The following is a 19,272-nucleotide window of genomic DNA, read 5'->3' as shown; positions in this document are numbered from 1 at the left end:
CTGCCAGCTAGTCTGTAAATTACTTTTTGAGCAAAGTGATATAACTTTAAACTTAACAGTCAGCAGGCCAATCCTCTTCATTTATTACACAATATTTAATGGGTGTACAAAACAGACAAAATGTTGTGGCAGCTTCTTTCAAAAAATGGTCTTTTGGGCTGTGATTATGACTCACCATATGTGAGGTTTTGGGTTTGATCCTCAGCACCATATAAAAATATATGGGAGGGGGAAAAAAAAGCAGTCTCTCCACTCACCCTGAATATGGGCTCAATGTGGAACTTGCTTTGGCCAATGCAGCAATCAGAGACATGATATGATAAAAGCAAAGGCTTGAACCATTTTCCCAAAGGTTACTCCCATGTTGCCCATGAGAGCCCAGCAAGTGCCACCACATAAACAAGATGGGACCAGGCAACTGGATGACAAGCCCACTGCCCAACAGCCCTGTCAGCACAAATGGTAGTGGGCCAATCATTAGATACAGATAACCAGGAAGGCCAACATCTGGCTGCTAACCCCTGAACACACCCAGCTGAGTCCACTCAAGGCGAGCCTGGCCAAAATAGAAAATAAGCAGAATCACTTGGTGAATCCTTGTTGTTTTAAGCCACAGTTGTCATTAGTGTTTTCTTACATAGTAAGAAACAGGATGGGTTTTTAGAATATTTTCTTTGTCAGAAGAAGCTGGTACATTTTTGTTGACTTTCAATAAAATCTGAATGTAGGCACAATTAAAAGTCATCTTGCAATCTAACCGATCAACTAAACTCATCTCACTGTTCCCCAGCTACTCAAGCTATTTACCTTGCTTCCCAAAGAGTCCAGCCTCCTTTGCTTACCAGCCTGTTGCTTCCTGAAACACTCTCCCCTTTTATCTTCCCCAAGTTCTTCAAGATACCTCACTTAATGATCACAGAGGACATGTTATTTCCCTGAACCCTTAGTTGTATCCGTGTGGCACATCATTACAAATGATTGGAGAATGAACACCATTTTTAATGAGGCTGTAAACTCAGAGCATGGTCCTCATCTCCTCATCCTTTCCTCCCCACACCTATCCCGTTATATCTCAAGCTGAGTGTCAATACGCACCAATTCAATTATATCAGTGATTCCAGAAAGTGGATAGATGTACAGACCGCAACCCCATTATGTCCATGCTTTTTCCTTTTCTATCTCTAGAGAAATTAGCTTTACCAATACAAGTTACCACAAAATAAATCTTGGCACACTGAACAATAGATTTTCTACATATAATTCAAGGTCTATTTCGGTGGTTTAAAAAAAAAGCTAGCTTTGGGATTTCTACTTTCAGGAAACATGGAGTAACAAGAGCCAGATCTGCCTGCACCTGAAATAACTGAAAACCAGACAAAATGTACAGAACAATGGCACACCAAAGACTGGACATCAGATGGTGCAAGTCATGACAACTGAGAGAAGCAACAGAGGTGATTTCCCGGTATTGCCCTCATGTACTGCTTGGAGAAAGTTTTCAGGCTGTGACAGGAAGAGAAGTCTGAGTAGAGGAGATGCAGCTGGAGTCTGGAGATGCCAATGTGGCCAAGTTGGCAGGGCAATGTACCAGAAAGGAGTGACACAGACAGACTTCATTGCATGTGCAGTTTCAATCAACTATTCAGTTGAGGACTGATCAGCACCTGTGTGAAGAAATTACCTGAGGCCAAGAAGAGAATGACTCAAAAGAACTAGAGCAAACAGTGTCTAGAGATTACAGAGAGCAGGCCTGTTCCCATCAGAGGGAAAAACCTGGTAATCTAGGGGGCAATGGTTCAAGTTCTAACAAGTGTTTTCCTTCAGAAGTAGAAAAATGTTGGACTTTAGAAAGCTCTGGTTCAATCTAACAAAGCTAAGAACGGAAGACCCAGAAGGACCAAACTTTCTGAATTAATTACATCAAAACCAACCTCAAGAATATTTGTAGCACCCAACAAGGTAAAATTTGTTAAGATGTGGTATCCAATAAAGAAATGACTATGTATACAAAGTAGTTTAATAACACAAGCCATAATGAGGGGGAAAATAAATCATTTGAAACTAATCCAGAAATGACAGAGAACAGAATTGGTTGATAGAACATGAAAACAGTTACTGTAACTATAGCCCACAGTCAAGAAGCTAAAGACTTAGCATGTTACACCATAAGTTATAAAAAGGAACCCAGTTGAAAGATTGTCACTGCAGAAAAACATGATTAGTTACATGGAAATGTAACTATTCAAAATGAAACAGAAATAATGAAGAAAAAAAATCAACAGAGTGCCAATAAACCAGGAAAATTTCAAGTTGCCCAGTACACATGTAATTAGAGTTATAAAAGAAATGAAACAAAGTTTAATAAGTACTGAAAAATCCAACTGTAAACCCAGATTCAAGAATTTCAACAAGTCTCAAGCACAAGAAACACAGAGAAAACGACACCAAGACATTATCAACCAAATTGCTAAAAACATATAATAAAGAGGAAGTCTTAAGAGAAGCCAGAGAAAAAAGATACACTATACACAGAGGTACAAAAGTGAAGGGGCTGAAGACATTGTCAGAAGCAATATACGGTAGAAGAAAACAGCAACATCAAGGAAGGAAGGGAGGGAGACCTATGGACCTGTAATTCTTTATCCACCAGAAGCTATCTTTCAAAAAGTTGCAGGGAAGAGATTTTTTTTTTTTTAGGCACAAATACAGAAATAAAATTCATCATCTAGCTCTGCCCTACAAAACATTCGAATGTTGACAGAAGGCAAATGCTACCACCTGGCAAAGTTGATCTGCGCAAAGGAATAAGGAGAATCAGAAAATAGATATAAAGATAGATATAAAGCCTTATTTTTTAATATACCTTTATTTTATTTATTTTTATATGGAGCAGAGGATCGAACCCAGCGTCTCGAATGTGCTAGGCGAGCGAGCGAGCACTCTACCACTGAGCTACAACCCTAGCCCCATAAAGCCTTATTATTATATAAGCATATTTAAAAGATAATATACTGTGTAGAATGAACAACAATGTATCACGAGGTTCAATACACATTTAAAAGTAAAACACAATAATGACCTTAGGAGAAGAAACACAAGTCTACTATTGCAGGACTATTGTACTGTGCATGAATATAGTCTATTTAAAGGTAGACTACAGTGAGTTGAAATGCACACTATTTACACCAAAGCAACCGCAAAATAGCATGAGGTACTGCAGAAAGGACAACAAGGGACAAAAATAAAATATGAATACACAATTCAAAAGACAGAAAAAGATAAAAAGACATGGAAAAAATACAAAGGTACATAGATTTAAATTCAACTAAATTAATAATTACATTAAAAATAACTGGTCCAAATACCCTAATGAAAAGGCAGAGATCATCAGTTGTTTTTTTTTTTTTTTAATCCAACAATACGTTGCTTGCAAAACGCACTTTAAATATAAAATCTAATTTATATTCAAACAAAAGGATGTGAAATGGAAGAATTAAATATGTTTTCAGGGATAAAGTAATTTTAAATGATAAAGGGTCAGTCACCTGGAGGGCAAAATAGTTATAAACATTTATCCATCCAATAAAAGAACTCTAAATAAATGAGGGAAAACCAATGGAACTGCAAGAAATAAGCAAATCCAAAATTATAGTAATAATATTTCTTACTATCTTCTCAGTAATTGATAGAATGTGTACACACACAATCACTAAGGACATAGAATATTGAAACAATATTAGCAAACAGATGACATTTACAGAACATTCCACCTAACCTCATCAGGTACATATTCTTTCAAGTACACACAGGATATTTGTGATGATAAATCTGGCATGATACATCAATAAATGTAAAAAATTCAAGCCGTATATAGTATGCTCTTTGAATACAATTTTATTAAACTAGCAAACAGTAACATAATTTGGAAATCCACAAATATTTATAATCTAAGGCAGGAGGACCACGAGTTCAAAGCTAGCTTCAGCAAAAGCAAGGTGCTTAGCAACTCAGTGAGACCTTGTCTCTAAATAAGATGCAAAATAGGGCTGGGGATGTGGCTCAGTGTTCAAGTGCCTGAGTTCAATCCCTGGTACCCAAATAAACACTTCAAAATAATATACAAAGTAAAGGAAAATCTTAGAAATATTTTTGAACAAAGTAAAAATAAAACAAAATTAGAGGATGCAGCTTAAGCAATACTTACATAAAAACTTATAATACTAATGCCTACACCAAAAAAAAAAAAAGAAAACTCAAAAAAAAAAAAAAAACCAGAACCAAAAAAACAGCCTCAAATCAATGACCTTCTTTCCCAAGATAGAAAAAAATGGGACAAGTTTCACCCAAAGAAAGAAGGAAATAAGAATATAAAAATCAATAAAATAGAAAATACACAATCAAATGAAATTTAAAAATCTGATTCTTCAGGATCAGTAAAATTGATAAGCTTCTGGCCAGAATCATCAGGAAAAAGACACCTATTACCAATATTAAGAGTGAGAAATGACACCACTAGTTTCTATAAATTCTGAAACAACATTAAGGGACTACCCTGAACAAATGTATATCAATAAATCTGACATCTTACATGAAATAGAAAAATTCCTTGAAAGACCAAACAAACAACAACAAAAAACAACAAAAGCTCACCGAAGAAGAGATAGATGATCTAATATGGATTCCTATCAAATAATAAATTGAATTTATAGTTTAAAATTTTCCCCTAAGAAAGCTATAGTACCACATGGCTTTACTGTTGAATTCTAAAAACTATTTAAGGAACAAGTAATACTAACCTAAATAACTTTCTTGAAAGTTGAAGAGGCTTCAGGCTGGTATAGTGTCACTCTGGAAGACAGTCTGGCAATTTCTTAAAAAGCTAAACATGCAACCCCCATGTATGACACAACCATTCCATTGCTAAGCATTTATGTAAGAAAAATGAAGACATGAAAATTCAAAGATTTTTGTATATAAGATGTTTATACTAGGGGCTGGGGATGTGGCTCAGTGGTAGAGTGTCTGCCTGGCATGGACAAGGCCCTGGGTTTGATCCCCAGTACACACACACAAAGGAGTAACTTATTTAAAAAAATTCATAGTAAAAAAAAATCTGAAATAACCCAAGTACCTACCAACAGGTAAGCAAAGAAATTGTGGTTTGTTCATATAATGACTACTACTCAGCACTAAAAGAGATGAACTATTGAAACAAAGTAAAATAAATCAATCTCAAAAATTTAGCTAATTAAGTCGACACTCCCTAAAGAGTTCATCATTACATTAATAGAAAACACAAATGAAAATTTGACAGAAAACCCATCAGCAGTTACTCAGGGAGAGTGAAGGACAGCAGGAATCACAAAGAGGGTCGAGAAAATTCTTGAGGGTGATGGATATGGGCTTTACCTTGATTGTGGTAATACACAGGCCCAAATTTAAGTACAGTTTTTCATAATTTTATTGCAAAAACTGCTTTAAAATATTGTTTGTTGAATTACATAAGCTCTTACTAGTAGAAGAATTAAATGCTGAAACTTTTAACATTATCTATTTTAAAAACTGTCTGGTGAAATATTAACCAACGTCAAACTAAGTTCACAAAGTGTCTGGTATTTGAAATTATTAATTCTCAAGCAGAAAATTTAATATGAAAGCTTAAAGGTCAAAAAGTCATCATAAAATGGGAATGAAATGATGTTGAACAGTGAGATGGTTCCACAACCTGTGAAATTGAGCATCACCTTGATCTAAACACCACAGGATAAGAGGTAACTGGCTTATGCTTAGTTGTAAAAGTCATTCACCTACCCTGTGTTAGTCACCCTTCCCTCATGATGAAATACCTGAGAAGATTAACTTATAAAGGGTTTATTTTTCACAGTCTTGGGAAGTTCCCGTCCATGAACAGTTGCCCTGTTGCTCTTGGGTCTGTGGCAAGGTAGCGTATCACAGCAGAGCAAAACCACTTGCCTTATGGCCAGGAAGCAAAGAGGAAAGTGTCAAGGTTTCGCATCCCCATGGAGGGCAATTCACACCTCCCTTGTAAAGTTTCCACCAATAGTGTTATTGGGGACCAAGCCTTTAACACACGGGCCTTTGAGAAACATTCAACATCCCAATTACAGCACCCTAAAACAAGGAAACACAAGAATCTTTCACATCTTTGGAGCTGCATCCGAACAATCATGATGAAATGAGTGAACCCCAGAGGTAACTCCAAGAAACACCTAACTACTGCCTGTCTTCAGTGCTACAATCCTGAATATGCCCACCGTCCAAGACAGGGATGTGAATTGAAGTCTCGCTCTTGCTTTCTCTTCTCCAGCTGGTTGCACTCATGCCTGAGTGCAGATCTGAGCTTCCTGGACGTGGGAGGGAATGGCAGGGTGCACACAGTGCGCTGAGGAGGTTGGTCCCATGAGGGGTCTCAGGTTACTGTGCTGGCTCATGAGCAGAGCACGCCGCCAGTCCTCCAGGCCTTGGTAGTTGTCACGCTTCAGCCCATCTTCTGGCCTCTGCTGTAGGCCCTGACCTTGGCATTCGGCAGTTCTTGCCCATTCCCTTATTCCCTTTTAATTTCCATCCTTCTGTCCAAGACTGAGCAAGTTCTCTGGCAGCAAGGAGGCCAGTTTTCTCCTCCTCTCACAGCTCCAGGCCCAGGTCCACCCCTGCTTGGCTTATGCAACTCAATCCATTCTCTTGGCAGCTTCCAGAAGCACCGATTGCCACTAGCTCCGTGGCTTCCAGGTTTTGCTGGCCTGGACTGACATCCATCAGTTTGAACTCTAACCCCTGAACTTACTCTAGTCTCAGCTCATACACAGTTTTTCAGGATTGCATTTTAAAGAAAGATGTGGACTCACTCCATTTCTTGGTCTCCCTCCTGCCCTCCCATCTCCCTGGATCCCCAACAGGTAGGTCTCAGGTCAAACCGCTATTTAATCTTATGGTGACTCAGTTTCCAAGACCCTTTGCCAGAGTAAAGCGCCTGTGCCAGGCCCCCACAGGCCTTTCTTTCTAGCTCTTTACGAAGATTCATTTTCTTCAGTTTTTATGACAACGGAAACTCTATTTGCTGATAGTTTGCTTATCATCTGTTTTTGCCATTGATGTGTAAACCCTATGCAGTGAGGGACTGGGTCTGATTCAATCTGTGTTGGGTTACCATGCCAAGCACAGGGAACATTAGGGGTAGCAATAAATATTTTCTGAATGAAATTCATGAGTGTACAGGTCTTGTGCATCCTATGTACAAGATTTCCAAAAATCAACCCAGAAACAGTCTCCTTCCATTAAAACTGTAAAGCTTAATGAATCCTCATTGCTGGGCTTTGAAAGGAGGAGTGGGGAAATGGGATCAGGGAACAAACATTGAAGACCTGGGAGGACATCTTCTTCAGTGGAAATCTCAATACACACACACTCCCTTTTGCTCTGTGATCTTTGTACAACAACGCAAAACCACTGTAGCCAGTGGCAGCTGGAAGCCCATCACACTGAGAGGGGACATAGAAAGTGGTGGTGGCACATAGGGCTCTGTTTATAGCACTGACTAGCTTTGTCTACATCTGTGGGGAGGGGGTAGTGACACTTCACCTTATAGGGTTTTCATTGGGGGATATTTACCCTCCTTGCTACAGACCTCATCTGATCTGCAACTATTGAGCAAGATATTCTCATTTGCAAAAGGAATTACAGTATCAGTCCTTAAGGCTGCTATGCACACACTTCCTGCAGAGGAGGAGAGAAATTATTAAAAAAAAATCCCACTTTCCAAAGGGGAAAAAAACAACAATTCAGGAAGGTTAAAAAACTGCCCGTGCATTTGTTATTTAACAAAGCAGCAGAGGAGCTGGCTGTGAGGGACCCTGAAGATGTGAAGGCACAGTTGCTTCTCAAGTGTCTCCTAGCCTCAACAGGAGAGACACAAAAATACAGAAATGGGTGCTGTACAAGAGGGAAGAAGCCCTAAAGGCAGAAGACTGAGAATACCAGAACAGCACAATATACCCCCTGCAAACACAAAGACCTCTATCTTTCAAATCCATGTGAACACTGGATTCCCCGGGGCATATGCCTGCTTCTCTTAATATCTTCTCTGAATCTTTTAATATTGCAAGGTCAGAAAGGCAAACCATTGCATTCAGTGACTTTGTAGGACCTACGTACCATCACAGGCCAAAGGGTGAGACTCAATTTAGAAACATGCATATAAACAGAATGACTCCAAGGACTGAGCCAGAACCGAGGTGTATGAATCAAAGTGTACGATAACTCTGTCTGGGCCATCAGTTACTCAGGACAGATGTCATCTATTTGGGTCTTGGGAGGACAAAGAGGAACCAAATGAAGAAAGGAAAGAGGCCAGACAGAGAGCAAATATAAAGGAGGGCACTCAGGCCAGGCTGGTATGTCCATGGCTTGGGAGAGTGTGTGTGGAGTTTGCATACAGTTAGGGCACACTAGTGAAGCTGAATGGTGCATGCAGGGGACACACAAGAACTCCTACATATGACCTTTATCAGTTTCTAAGCAGGAAAAGTCACTGTCTCAGATCTGTAGTTCAGTAAGGACCTGTGACACTCATCACCACAAACGTATAGTCCAGGCATGACATAGATCTTGAACTAAACCTAGGCTGGTAGAAATGATAAGGTGTCAGATCCCTAACAGATGTGGGACAAAGAATCTCTCGCATCTGTTGAGGACCCAAAGTCCTTAGGCAGGGCAGGGAGCTGACTCAAAGCCCAGGTCCTCCAGTGCCCAGAGTTGCAACAGGAAGCTGCCAGCAGGAGCCAGACCTTACATAAACTTTCTCAGACAATGGGGGACCTTCATTCCTCCTCTTGTGCACTTTGGATGTAACACCATCAATTAATTAGGACCACATTTTGCCTTACAGGGACTTTTATTGTTTGTAACAAGATTGCTATCAGGAGCCAGCAGCAGGCAAGTGGGAAGCCTGCAGCTGCACCAAACAGGGCACACACGGCTTCTTTGTTTGAATGGCAGGGAGTCGGGCTGTGCTGGTACCTTTTCTTTCCTATTGACAATGATAGGGTGCCACTAACTGCCATGGGGTAGAAAGGTCATCTCTCTATCCTGCTTTATGTGTTATTTTGGGGATTTCTTCAAATTTCAGTGATGTTTAGTTTGTTTTTTGGATCTACTGTGATCAAATCAAAAATTTTAAATGTGTTCCTTTGGACAGTGGGACTTTCGACTCCATTGGAACAACTTCTTAAAAGAAATGGACAGATCAAGTGATGAAACGCAGCCCTCAAGTATTTGGGATCCAGAAAAGCACACAGATCACATATTTGCCAAAAACACAATACTCCAAAAACTAGACTTTCAGGACAACGTTAAGGTACATGGAGATACAGCAAGGTCAGAACCAGAAATCACCAAAGCCAAAGCAGACAACAAGCGAAAGATGCAGCATCCAGGTCCACACAGAACAGATGGTCCACTGGGAGGTGGCCATTAGGAGAGGAAGACACAAGGAGCAGTGAGTTCCATGCGGGGCAATTATCAAAGGCAAGTTCAGCAGGTAAACTCCAGAAGAGCAGGGAGGAAACATTTTAGAGAGGAATCATCACCCAAGTGGTGGAGGCAGGTATCCAAGCAAGTCATAAGGAAGATTCCAATAAAGGGAAGCCTGAGCTGGTAGGAGGTGCTACTGCTTAGCACAGCAGGCTCCCACTGCTGGGTCCCAGCATCCCAATATGTGCTCTTTATCCCAGAACCAGCAATCACTGTACAAAGCTTCAAAACAGCGGACAACAAGAACGACGACAGGCCTGTTTCAAGATAGTATGATACGGCCATGTTGCAATGACTACCAAGGAAACGGTAAACCCTGAGAGGAAGGGTAGTAGTTCCTGTTAGCCCAGGATGGTTGATCAGGGAAGACACACAAAGGAAGAGACAGACAATGTTCTTAAGGGAACAGATGGAACACTCAGACACAAACAGGCCGCATTCCTGCTGGTATATGACCAATCAGTAGGGAAATGGTGGGCTACTCAATAAAAGGTATTAGAATGAGTGAAGATGTGGAAGTTGGGCCCCTTCCTCACACCACAATAATTTGGTTTGCTAAATAATTTCCAAGTAGAAAAAAAATTAGATGTGAAAAGCAGAGCTCTAGAAGTGCTACAAGAAACCACGGGATTAAAGGCTTTCTTCAGTCAACACAAAACCTGAAAGACAGGAAAAATGAACAGATTTGGAAAACTGACAGTTTTCTCTACATTAAAAACTCCACAAATATGAACACCAATGGCTGATGCAAACAAGTGCTACTCCTTTCCCATGTTATAAATTGCTACAATTCAATAAGGGGAAAAAAACCTCTCAACTATGAACCCAAAGTAGGAAATATAAAAGCATCTTGAAAGCATGTTCAATCACATTCAGGATAGAAATGCTAATTAAAATTTCACTGACATACAACTTTTCATTACTACCACACAGAAACTTAAAGTTTAATACCTCTTGGCAAAGGTGTCAGGAAGTAAGTTCTCTCATGCATGACTGAGAATCAAAATTGGTATGATCTTTGCAAAAACCAATTTGGCAAAAAAAAAATCAAAATTTAAAAATGTGTAATCATTTTGATTTACAGAATCCATAACCACACCTGTACAAAATGACACATGGGTAAGTATTACAAGGCAACATCATTCATAGCAGCAAAAGGCTGGGGCCCAGCATCATGGACCAGTCTAGGTATGTAGAATAGCATGCAGGTAAAGAAGCACACCATGGCCATTAAAATTGAACAAATGCAACAGCTGCAAGTACTGCTATGGAAGGAGAATCAAGACAGGATTTTTATGTAAAAAAAAAAAGATGCAGAATAGTTTGTGTAGTGATTATTTGAGTAAAACTATTAAACATTTACAAGCTTATATAAAAATGACCCTGGAAGTAGACATGAGAAGTTTCTAGGAACTCTCGCTTCTGCAAGGATAAGAGGGAGTTCCCCTTTCACCTTACTTCCCTTCACATCTTTCTAATTTTATTCTTATACATGTAAAATTCATAAAACAATAAAGTTTAAAATTGTAGTGAAAAAGTCACAAAAGGATAAATACTGCATGATTCCTCTCATAGGAGGCATCTAAAATGTCAAAAACGGACAATAGAATGGTGGTTTCCAGGGGATGTAAAAAGGGGGATGTGGGGAATCACTGTTCACTGGGTACACAGTTGGTTATATACAATGAGAAAGTAAGTGATCTGTTGCATAACACAGTGCTTGTAGTTAACCACATACTATACTTAAATTTGTTAGTAGAGCACACCTCATGTTAGGTGTTCCGACCACAGTATATAAACTCAGCACAAAATGTCACATCCTTTATTTACCCCTTCTTAGCCATTGTTAATCCCCAGAGGAATGTCATTACTGGGCTTATATTCTGGGAAAAAGGGAAAAACTGTTGTGGCACTATATGGGCCAGGCCATTTTCTACCTCTTTCAAGGGCTCTGGGCATTAATCTGTAAAACAGGCAGTAACTGTGGTTTATAGTAAACAATAATATCCTAAGTGGAAATAACAAAATGAATGATTGAAGTCCATTCTAATCTTTTAAGTTTTAGCTTAACGTGCTCACAGGGAAGTCTCCCTGCAATCTTGGCCCACAGGTCTTCCATCCTCACACTGAGCCCTTCAGAACACACCTCATTCTTAGTACTGACTCCCCAGTCCCAGCACAAGGACAGACTGCCTCAATGCACCATCATCCCAGGCCCAGGAATTATCACTCCCTTGAAGGCCCTCGCAAATTTAAAGTCATCACCACTGAGCAAGCCTCCAGCCGCCATTTCTGAAAATGCCCACAAGATGGAGATATCACTGCACGGATGAGAAAAGCCCTCTGCCTTCCCCAAGGCTGCAAACTCGCTTGTGGTGTAATTATTGCTCATTTGTTCATCTGAATATTTGAAACGAATGGTGCACATATCCCAGTAATTTTGTTGTCAGATCCATAAATATATATTTTACTGAACATGGATTTATATATAGTGTTGTTCATCTAGGAAGCTCACCCATAAGTTGAATTTTCAGTTCCAACTGCGTTCAGGAGGAGTGATCTCTTCTCACAGTTTGTATCTCCAAGATGAAATAGAAGACACCATCAGAAGACCACCAACCAAGAAATGACCAGGACAGGATGGATACACAGCCGAGTTCTGCAAGACCTTTAAAGAAGAACAAACACCAATACTCTTCAATTTGTTTCAGAAAATAGAAAGAGAGGCAGCACTTCCAAACTCATTCTCAGGCCAATATCACTCCGATTCTAAAATCAGGCAATGATACACCAAGGAAAGAAAACCTCAGATCAATATCTCTATTGAACGCAGATGCAAAAATTCTCAATAAAATTCTTGCAAATCGAACACAAAACATATCAAAAAGATCATGCATCACAAATAAGGGGGATTCATCCAGGGATGCAAGGTTGGTTCAACAGACTGAAATTAAAAAATGTAATTCAACAGATCAATAGACTCTAAGATAAGAATCATGTGATCATCTCAATAGATGCAGAAAAAGCATTTGACAAAATACAGCACCCTTTCATGTTCAAAACACTAGAAAACTAGGGATAACAGGAACATATCTCAATATTGTAAAGGCTATCTACGATAAGCCTCAGGCTAACAACATTCTAAATGGGAAAAAAAAATTAAAGGCATTCCCTCCAGAAACAGGAACAAGACAGGTATGCCCTCTTTCACCACTTCTATTCAACATAGTTCTTGAAACATAGGATAAAGCGATTAGAGAGATGAAAGAAATTAAAGGGTTATGTACAGGAAAGGAAAAACTTAAATTAGCAGTATTTGCTGAAGACATTATTCTATACCTAGAAGACCCATAAAGCTCCACCACAAAACTTCTAGAACGAGTAAATGGATTCAGCGAAGTAACAGAATATAAAATCAACACCCATAAATCAAAGGCATTTCTTTATATCAGTGACAAATCCTCAGAAAGGGAAGTGAGGGAAACTGCCCCATTTACAATAGCCTCAAAAAATAAATAAATAAATGAAATACTTGTGTATCAACTTAATGAAGAGGTGAAAGATCTATACAATGAAAACTACAGAACCCTAAACAGAGAAATCAAAGAAGACCTAAGAATATGGAAAGGCCTATTTTGCTCTTGTATAGGCAGAATTAATATTATCAAAATGACTATACTACCAAAAGCACTATAGAGATTTAATGCAATTCTGATCAAAATCCCAATGACACTCCTCAGAGAAATAGAAAAAGCAATCATTAATTTTTTTTCTGAAAAAAATAAGAGACCCAAAATAGGTAAAGCAATCCTTAGCAGGAAGAGTGAAGCAGGTGGCATTGTAATACCAGATCTTAAACTATACTAAAGAGTAATACTAACAAAAACAGCATGGTAATGGAACCAAAATAGACTGGTAGAACAATGGGACAGAATAGAGGACACAGAGACTATCCCACAAAATTAAAATTATATTAGATAAAGGTGCCAGAATCAAGCATTGGAGAAAAGATACCATGTTCAGCAAATGGTGCTAGGAAAACTGGAAATCCATATGTAACAAAATGAAATTAAACGCCTATCACTCACCATGCACAAAACTCAACTCAAAGTGGACCGAGAACCTAGGAATTAAAAAAGAGATTCTGTGTCTGACAGAAGAAAATGTAGGCCCTAACATTTATCATGTTGGATTAGGCCTCAGTTTCCTTAGTAAGACTACTATGGCACAAGAATTAAAACCAATCAATAAATGGGATGGAATCAAACGAAAAAAGTTTCTTCTCAGAAAGAAAAAAACAATGTGTGAGATGAACAGAGAGCCTTCAACCCGGGAGCAAATGTTTACCCCTCACAGCAGAGAGAGCACTAATCTATGGGGTATATAAAGAACTCAAAATGCTAAGCACACACAAACACACACGCACACAAAATAATAATGATAATAATAATAATAATAATAATAATAATAATAATAAATAAAAATAACCCAATCAATAAGGACCTAAACAGATGTTTCCCAGAAGAGGATATACAATCGACCAACAAATATATGAAAAAATGTTCATCATCTCTAGCACTTAGAGAAATGCAAAAGGTAGTTTCAGAAGAGACACTGCAGAAATACAAAGGATAATTGGAAATTATTTTGAAAAGCAGTATGGAGATTCCTGGGGAAGCTGGGAATGGAACCACCATTTGACCCAGCTATTCCCCTTCTCGGTCTATTCCCTAAAGACCTAAAAAGAGCATTCTACAGGGACACTGCAACATCGATGTTCATAGCAGCACAATTCACAATAGGAAGACTGTGGAACCAACCTAGATGCCCTTCAATAGACGAATGGATAAAAAAAAAATGTGGCATTTATACACAATGGCCCCCCTGGGGCCTACTCACCTAGTCCCCTGGGTCCTGTTCCTCTACACCTACACCAAACTCCCTGAGTTTATATGTATTATTTCCCACACCCTCCAAACCTAAGCAGGCAGGGACACACTGGGGACAGGAGAGGTTCGCGGGGCCAGTACCTGCGGGCCTATGGGACTGAGTCTGGACGCTGCCATGGGAGCCCGGCCGGGCGTTGGGAACCTGCCGTCCGCGCTGGCGCCTGCGTCCTTGCCCTGCTGGGGCCGCAACGGACGCCAGAGCCCCAACTGACACTGGAGCCCTTGGGTGGCGGCCCGCGAGCGCCAAAGCGCCTCCAGCCAAGGGCGTGCGCAGGCGCCAAGGGTGCAGGGCGGACTGGAAGCCCGGAGCTGCCTGCAAGAAGAAGACCTAGGGGCTGGGGATGTGGCTCAATGGGTAGCGCGCTTACCTTGCATGCGTGCGGCCCGGGTTCGATCCTCAGCACCACATACCAAAAAAGATGTTGTGTCTGCCGAGAACTAAGAAATAAAAATATTAAAAATTCTCTCTCTATCTCTCTCTCTCTCCTCTCTCACTCTCTCTAAAAATAAAAATAAATAAAAAAATAAAAGAAAGAAAACTTGGTTTAAAAAAATAAAAAGAAGACGAAACAAACACACACACACACACAATAATGATAATAATAATAATAATAATAACAACAACAATAATAATAATAATAAATAAAAATAACCCAATCAATAAGGACCTAAACAGACATTTCCCAGAAGGGGATATACAATCGACCAACAAATATATGAAAAAATGTTCATCATCTCTAGCACTTAGAGAAATGCAAAAGGTAGTATCATAAGAGACACTGCAGAAATACAAAGGATAATTGGAAATTATTTTGAAAAGCAGTATGGAGATTCCTGGGAAAGCTGGGAATGGAACCACCATTTGACCCAGCTATTCCCCTTCTCGGTCTATTCCCTAAAGACCTAAAAAGACCATGCTACAGGGACACTGCTACATCGATGTTCATAGCAGCACAATTCACAATAGCAAGACTGTGGAACCAACCTAGATGCCCTTCAATAGACCAATGGATAAAAAAAAATGTGGCATTTATACACAATGGAGTATTACTCTGCATTAAAAAATGACAAAATCATAGAATTTGGAGGGAAACGGATGGCATTAGAGCAGATTATGCTAAGTGAAGCGAGCCAAGCCATAAAAAAACAAATGCCAAAAGTCTTCTTTGATATAAGGAGAGTAACTAAGGAACAGACTAGGGGAGAAGAGCACGAGAAGAAGACCGACATTAAACAAGGATGAGAGGTGGGAGGGTAAGGGAGAACTATGTAATGTTTTGAACAACCAACAATAAAAATAAATAAAATAAAGTAAAAATTGCATCCTTTGGCTAAAAAATAGGACAAGAGAAACAAAAAAAAAAAAAAGAAATTCATCATGAAATATATATTATCCACAGATCCATAAATATCTATTTTACTGAACATGGATTTATGTATAGTGTTGTTCATCTAGGAAGCTCACCCATAAGTTGAATTTTCAGTTCCAACTGCGTTCAGGAGGAGTGATCTCTTCTCACAGTTTGTATCTCCCAAGATGAAATAGAAGACACCATCAGAAGACCACCAACCAAGAAATGACCAGGACAGGATGGATACACAGCCGAGTTCTACAAGACCTTTAAAGAAGAACAAACACCAATACTCTTCAATTTGTTTCAGAAAATAGAAAGAGAGGCAGCACTTCCAAACTCATGCTCAGGCCAATATCACTCCGATTCTAAAATCAGGCAATGATACACCAAGGAAAGAAAACCTCAGATCAATATCTCTATTGAACGCAGATGCAAAAATTCTCAATAAAATTCTTGCAAATCGAACACAAAACATATCAAAAAGATCATGTATCACAAATAAGTGGGATTCATCCCAGGGATGCAAAGTTGGTTCAACAGACTGAAATTAAAAAATGTAATTCAACAGATCAATAGACTCTTAAGATAAGAATCATGTGATCATCTCAATAGATGCAGAAAAAGCATTTGACAAAATACAGCACCCTTTCATGTTCAAAACACTAGAAAACTAGGGATAACAGGAACATATCTCAATATTGTAAAGGCTATCTACGATAAGCCTCAGGCTAACAACATTCTAAATGGGAAAAAAAAATTAAAGGCATTCCCTCCAGAAACAGGAACAAGACAGGTATGCCCTCTTTCACCACTTCTATTCAACATAGTTCTTGAAACATAGGATAAAGCGATTAGAGAGATGAAAGAAATTAAAGGGTTATGTACAGGAAAGGAAAAACTTAAATTAGCAGTATTTGCTGAAGACATTATTCTATACCTAGAAGACCCATAAAGCTCCACCACAAAACTTCTAGAACGAGTAAATGGATTCAGCGAAGTAACAGAATATAAAATCAACACCCATAAATCAAAGGCATTTCTTTATATCAGTGACAAATCCTCAGAAAGGGAAGTGAGGGAAACTGCCCCATTTACAATAGCCTCAAAAAATAAATAAATAAATGAAATACTTGTGTATCAACTTAATGAAGAGGTGAAAGATCTATACAATGAAAACTACAGAACCCTAAACAGAGAAATCAAAGAAGACCTAAGAATATGGAAAGGCCTATTTTGCTCTTGTATAGGCAGAATTAATATTATCAAAATGACTATACTACCAAAAGCACTATAGAGATTTAATGCAATTCTGATCAAAATCCCAATGACACTCCTCAGAGAAATAGAAAAAGCAATCATTAATTTTTTTTCTGAAAAAAATAAGAGACCCAAAATAGGTAAAGCAATCCTTAGCAGGAAGAGTGAAGCAGGTGGCATTGTAATACCAGATCTTAAACTATACTAAAGAGTAATACTAACAAAAACAGCATGGTAATGGAACCAAAATAGACTGGTAGAACAATGGGACAGAATAGAGGACACAGAGACTATCCCACAAAATTAAAATTATATTAGATAAAGGTGCCAGAATCAAGCATTGGAGAAAAGATACCATGTTCAGCAAATGGTGCTAGGAAAACTGGAAATCCATATGTAACAAAATGAAATTAAACCCCTATCACTCACCATGCACAAAACTCAACTCAAAGTGGACCGAGAACCTAGGAATTAAAAAAGAGATTCTGTGTCTGACAGAAGAAAATGTAGGCCCTAACATTTATCATGTTGGATTAGGCCTCAGTTTCCTTAGTAAGACTACTATGGCACAAGAATTAAAACCAATCAATAAATGGGATGGAATCAAACGAAAAAAGTTTCTTCTCAGAAAGAAAAAAACAATTTGTGAGATGAACAGAGAGCCTTCAACCCGGGAGCAAATGTTTACCCCTCACAGCAGAGAGAGCACTAATCTATGGGGTATATAAAGAACTCAAAATGCTAAGCACACACAAACACACACACACACAAAATAATAATAACAATAATAATAATAATAATAATAATAATAATAATAATAATAAATAAAAATAACCCAATCAATAAGGACCTAAACAGACGTTTCCCAGAAGAGGATATACAATCGACCAACAAATATATGAAAAAATGTTCATCATCTCTAGCACTTAGAGAAATGCAAAAGGTAGTTTCAGAAGAGACACTGCAGAAATACAAAGGATAATTGGAAATTATTTTGAAAAGCAGTATGGAGGTTCCTGGGAAAGCTGGGAATGGAACCACCATTTGACCCAGCTATTCCCCTTCTCGGTCTATTCCCTAAAGACCTAAAAAGAGCATTCTACAGGGACACTGCAACATCGATGTTCATAGCAGCACAATTCACAATAGGAAGACTGTGGAACCAACCTAGATGCCCTTCAATAGACGAATGGATAAAAAAAAATGTGGCATTTATACACAATGGCCCCCCTGGGGCCTACTCACCTAGTCCCCTGGGTCCTGTTCCTCTACACCTACACCAAACTCCCTGAGTTTATATGTATTATTTCCCACACCCTCCAAACCTAAGCAGGCAGGGACACACTGGGGACAGGAGAGGTTCGCGGGGCCAGTACCTGCGGGCCTATGGGACTGAGTCTGGACGCTGCCATGGGAGCCCGGCCGGGCGTTGGGAACCTGCCGTCCGCGCTGGCGCCTGCGTCCTTGCCCTGCTGGGGCCGCAACGGACGCCAGAGCCCCAACTGACACTGGAGCCCTTGGGTGGCGGCCCGCGAGCGCCAAAGCGCCTCCAGCCAAGGGCGTGCGCAGGCGCCAAGGGTGCAGGGCGGACTGGAAGCCCGGAGCTGCCTGCAAGAAGAAGACCTAGGGGCTGGGGATGTGGCTCAATGGGTAGCGCGCTTACCTTGCATGCGTGCGGCCCGGGTTCGATCCTCAGCACCACATACCAAAAAAGATGTTGTGTCTGCCGAGAACTAAGAAATAAAAATATTAAAAATTCTCTCTCTATCTCTCTCTCTCTCCTCTCTCACTCTCTCTAAAAATAAAAATAAATAAAAAAATAAAAGAAAGAAAACTTGGTTTAAAAAAATAAAAAGAAGACGAAACAAACACACACACACACACAATAATGATAATAATAATAATAATAATAACAACAACAATAATAATAATAATAAATAAAAATAACCCAATCAATAAGGACCTAAACAGACATTTCCCAGAAGGGGATATACAATCGACCAACAAATATATGAAAAAATGTTCATCATCTCTAGCACTTAGAGAAATGCAAAAGGTAGTATCATAAGAGACACTGCAGAAATACAAAGGATAATTGGAAATTATTTTGAAAAGCAGTATGGAGATTCCTGGGAAAGCTGGGAATGGAACCACCATTTGAC

Source organism: Spermophilus citellus (assembly GCF_964194105.1).
Source record: "Spermophilus citellus genome assembly, chromosome: 12".
Classification (NCBI taxonomy): Eukaryota; Metazoa; Chordata; class Mammalia; order Rodentia; family Sciuridae; genus Spermophilus; species Spermophilus citellus.
This window is presented reverse-complemented; position numbering follows the sequence as displayed.